Source organism: Mustela putorius, unplaced genomic scaffold (genome assembly GCF_011764305.1).
Source record: "Mustela putorius furo isolate JIRA1106 unplaced genomic scaffold, ASM1176430v1.1 tig00003942_pilon_pilon_pilon, whole genome shotgun sequence".
Classification (NCBI taxonomy): Eukaryota; Metazoa; Chordata; class Mammalia; order Carnivora; family Mustelidae; genus Mustela; species Mustela putorius.
This window is the reverse complement of record NW_025422087.1, coordinates 6,232,870-6,238,065: the sequence shown is the minus strand read 5'-3', so window position 1 is coordinate 6,238,065 and position 5,196 is coordinate 6,232,870.

Sequence of the window (5,196 nt, the reverse complement as noted above, 5' to 3'; positions counted from 1 at the left end):
TGAATCTCCAGTTTTATGTCTTTTGCCAATTTGATAAGTTTTCATCCAATGTTTCTTTGAGTACTTTTTTGAATTTCACCTTCTTTCTTTGCTTCTTCTGGGACTTTTATGACCCCCCCCCCCCCAAAAAAAATTGATCGTGTGCTATAATCCCAGAGGTCGGAAGCTCAGTTCATCTTTTCTTCTTTTTCTTTTCTTTTCTTTTTTTTAGTGTATTAATTTCTGTTGTTAACATAGGGCAATTTATGATATTTCTAATATTGTTCTACCTTATGTTCACTGATTCTTTTATTCTCTTTATCCTGCTTTTGAGCCCATCCACTGTGTTTTTTGCTTTACTTATATTTTTCAATTTTAAAATTCTTATTTTGTTATATTTAGTATCTTTTCTTTCTTTGGTAAGAATTTTTTTTTTCATTTGCTTCAATAATATTCACAATTGCTCACTGAAACATTTTTATAATAACAGCTTTAGAAATATTTGGAAGATAATTCTAACATTCCAGTCATCTTGATTACATATATTGGTTGGGTGTTTTGTTTTCCTAATTCAAGTTTATGTATCCTGATTCTTTGTTTGATAGACCAGTAATGTTTCAATGAAAATCTGGATATTTTAATTTTATGATATTTTAGGTATTTTAAAGCCTTGCATTTTAGCTGGCTCCCCCTATAAAATTCTGGCAAGAAAAGAGGGGAAAGGAATCCTACTACATTACAGCCAGGTGGGGTAGAAGTCTAGGTTCTCCACTTGGCTTCTATTGACACAAAGATGTAAGAATCTTCTAATTACTGCTGGGGTGGGAACTTGTACTCCCTGAACAGTCTTCACTTATGTCACTCTGGATGATAAAGTTAAGAGCCTCATTTCTGCTCCCCACTTGCCCTCCACTTATATCACAGGCGAATGGGTTTTGGTGAAAATACTCACTCTCTAGTAGGCCCCCTCTAACATTATCCCTGTGTACAAGAAAGGAGAGCTTCCTTCCTTCTGTGTGAAAATGGAACTCCATTCTGCCCACAGTGTTTTTCACTAACACTATGGGGCTTAGGGGGCCTTCATACCATATACTGGGGATGAAAATCCCAGCTTTGTATTTAGCTTTCTCTGAAGGTACCCCACAGTTGGGTTCTTTGGGAACCCCTCATTATAGCACAGCAAGGGATAGAAGTCTGGGTTCCTTACTCTGCTTTTGTGGGCAAGGATGAGAGGGGGTCTCTGCCATATTTTCTGTGCTATTTGGCTAGAGTAGAGAAATTTTTACCTAATGGTTTTTGGTCTTTTTAAAAAAAAAGATTTATTTTATTTTAGAGAGAGAATCTAGAAGGGTAAGGATAGAGGGAGAAAGAGAATCTAAAGCAGACTCTACACTGAGCCTGAAGGGGGATCAATCTTAGGACACTCAAGATCTTGACCTGAGCCCAAAACAGGAGTTGGATGCTTTGACCTGAGCCCCAAACAAGAGCTGGATGGTTAACCAACATGTGCCCAAATAATTTTTGGTTTTGCTAGGCTTTCCCTTTCCCTGTTTTTTGTTTTTTGTTTTTGTTTTTGTTTTTGTTTTTGTTTTTTGGCTAGAGAGAGCAGGCTTTTGTTGGGGTCTTCGTGTCTACACTCATTGGTGTTTCCGGGTTGCCAGCTACATGAGCTCCAAGTCTATATTATATAAGGCAAAAAGGAAATCCATGAAACTTGCCTCTGTTTCATTCTTTTGGTCCCAAAGTCTCTATCTGGTCTGCCTCTTGTCTTCACATCTCAGAGTCTTCTTACAATTGATTTTATATACAAAGTCAAGAGTTTTTAGTTGTAGGAAGAATAGGAGAAAGTTTATCTATTCCCTCTTCCACAAAGAAAAAGTTATAATCTCATTTTTTTTACATATAAATCACTATAATTTGACATCTAATTTTTGTAAGTAGACAATATGGACACAACTTTAGTTTTTTCCAGGTGGACATCTAGTTATATAAAATCCATTTTTGAAAAGTGTATTTCCTAACTTGATTCAAGGTAATGCTTTTAAATACTTACAATCCCTATATTTGTAAGTATTTCTGGACTTTCTCTTTGTTTTCACTTGGCTACCTATGCATGTATCTATGTCATACTCTTTTAAATATTTGGAAATTATAGTATTTATAACATGTTTTATCTAGTAGAGATAGCCTACTTAATTTTTTTCTATATAAAAATTTACAGTCAACCTCACTAGTTCTAGAAAAACATCTGTTATTGTCTTTGTGTTTATTAATTTAGGGAGATAAGAGTGAGATATTTTGATGATGAATCATCTTTTTCTTTTACTACCCTAAAAAATGTGTTTTCTTACTATAATTTGTTTCCACATATGACATTTTATTTAAACCATAATCTATTCAAATTCTGTGCCCCAGGATGAACTATTTTGTTTTTCCATTTTTGTTCACTGCAAGGAGAGGATTGACCTTACAGGCATGTCTTTAGAACCTTGGGCCTATTTCTCTATAGAGAAATTTTATATAAGAAAATGTGTTTATTCTTAATTAAAAATCAAAGTTTGGGGGTGCCTGGGTGGCTCAGTGGGTTAAGCCTCTGCCTTCGGCTCAGGTCATGATCCCAGGGTCCTGGGATCGAGCCCCACATCAGGCTCTCTGCTCAAGAGGGAGCCTGCTTCCTCCTCTATCTCTGCCTGCCTCTCTGCCTACTTGTGATCTCTGTCAAATAAATAAATAAAATCTTTAAAAAAAAATCAAAGTTTGTTTTTAAAGTAAATGTTTATTTTTCCCATTAAGTTATGAAAGTTTTTTTCTATTGGAAAGCTTAACTTATCTTTTTAAAGTTTACTTTGAAATCTTAGGTATTTGTCATTTAAGGAGCTATTAATCAACTGAGAAGGAACTTTTGAAAACAGGAATTGTCTCTTACTGACTTTTCCCTCTGGAGTCTGGCATAGCACCTAGAAATTACACAAATATTTAAGAATTTGAATTGAATACTAATAATTCAACAAATTAATTGATGAATTCATGCAGGCAGTAAGTATTAACAGAGATGAAAGAGCGAAAAATGGTTTCAAGCAGTGGTTTTTATGGTAAAATATTGTACCAACAAGATGGAATTTAAGCTCCGCTTTAAAGAGCAAGTTAAATTTATAGAGGCAAAGATGAAAAGGAAGATATTTCTTCATTTGGATATAGTGTGAATGTAGGTACTGACACAGACAAGCACCAGGCATTTTGAAACCATTTGTAGTCAGGAATAGAGGGTTTATGAAGACAAATAGTTGAAAATAAAGCTGAAAATGCATGCTGCAGCTTACTAGGGAATTGTACTTTATTCTGTGTGCAAAAGTGATCCATTGTATGCTGTTAGTATAAGCTTCTTTAATGTGTAAGCATTACTGGAGCTTTATTCTTATGTGACTAGAAGTTCTTCATTCTATGACATCTGGTATTTAACATTTGAGACCAGCTTTTATTTCATTACACTGCTAGTATTTTTAAACAAAAAATGTACTTTGTTAGTCTTCTTGGATCTTATTATGAATAATATCCTATAGAAATAAAATAAACAACAAAAAAACCTTTATTGTTACAAAATATTAATAGCCTATCTTTATAATAAAAACCTACAAAACCTTAAAGGTAGGACAAAATCAGTTCAATATCATGTCCTAATGGTGATGTGTTATTAGATGTAATAACTTTTTAAACTCTTTGAGAATTAATCTCTTTATCCTATTTTAAATATATTTTAAAATAAAGACAGTATACATTGGTGGTTAAAATCTTGAACTCTTGGGCGCCTGGGTGGCTCAGTGGGTTGAGCTGCTGCCTTCGGCTCAGGTCATGATCTCGGGATCCTCGGATCGAGTCCCACATCGGGCTCTCTGCTCAGCAGGGAGCCTGCTTCCTCCTCTCTCTCTGCCTGCCTCTCTGCCTGCTTGTGGTCTCTCTCTGTCAAATAAATAAATAAAATCTTTAAAAAAAAAAAAAGATTTAAAAAAAAAAAAAATCTTGAACTCTTCCTCTGCCTGCCTAAATCTAAACCTTATCTTTGTATCAGACATATAAAGTTGAACAAATCATTTAAAATCTTTAAGCAACAATTTACTCATTTAAAGATTATTTATTTATTTATTTGATAGAGATCACAAGTTGTCAGAGAGGCAGGCAGAGAGAGAGGAGGAAACAGGCTTCCTGCTGAGCAGAAAGCCTGATGCGGGGCTCGATCCCAGGTCCTGGGATCATGACCTGAGCTGAAGGCAGAGGCTTTAACCTACTGAGCCACCCAGGTGCCCCACAATTAACTCATTTAAGGAAATGAAGTTAGTAACTGTATTTGTTTTGGATAACAATTATTGCAGATATATTAGCTTAAATAGCATTTTTTTCAAATATTTTATTGTGGCAAAATACATAAAACTGACCATCTTAACCATTTCCAAATTTACAGTAAAGTGTTATTAAATACATTCATGGCATAATATAACCATTACTACCACCCATCTCTACAAATCATTTAATCTTATAAAGCAAACTCTGTATCATTAAACAATAACTTCCCATTCTTTCAGCACCTGGCAAACACTGTTCTACTTTCTGTCTCTATAATTTTGACTACTCTAAGTACCTCATATAATTGTAACCATACAGTATTTGCCTTTTTGAGACTGGCTTGTTTCACTTAATGTGATGTCCACAAGATTCACCCATATTGTATCATATTGCAGAATTTTCTCCCTTTTTAAGGCTGAATAATATTCCATTGTGTGTGGATATACCACAGTTTGCTTATCCATTGATCAACTGATAGATTCTTGGGTTGCTTCCACATTTAGCTGTTATTATGAATGTGGGTGTACAAATAATTATTTGAGAAAGCTGCTTTTAATTCTTTGTGATATATATCTAAATGTGGATTTGTTGGATCTTTTGATCATTTTGTTTTTAATTTTGTGGGGGAACTACCATACTATTTTCCATAGCAACTATACCCTTTTACATTCTTATCAGTAATATAAAAGGTTTCGAATTTCACTACATCCTTGCCAACACTTATTATTTTGTTCTTTTGATAGTAGCCATTTTAATGGATCTGAAGTATCAAATTGTGGTTTCGATTTGGACTTCCTGAATGATTAGCCATATTGAGTGTATTCTCATGTGCTTATTGTCTATTTGTATATCTTTTTTAGAAAAGTGTTTACTCTAGTA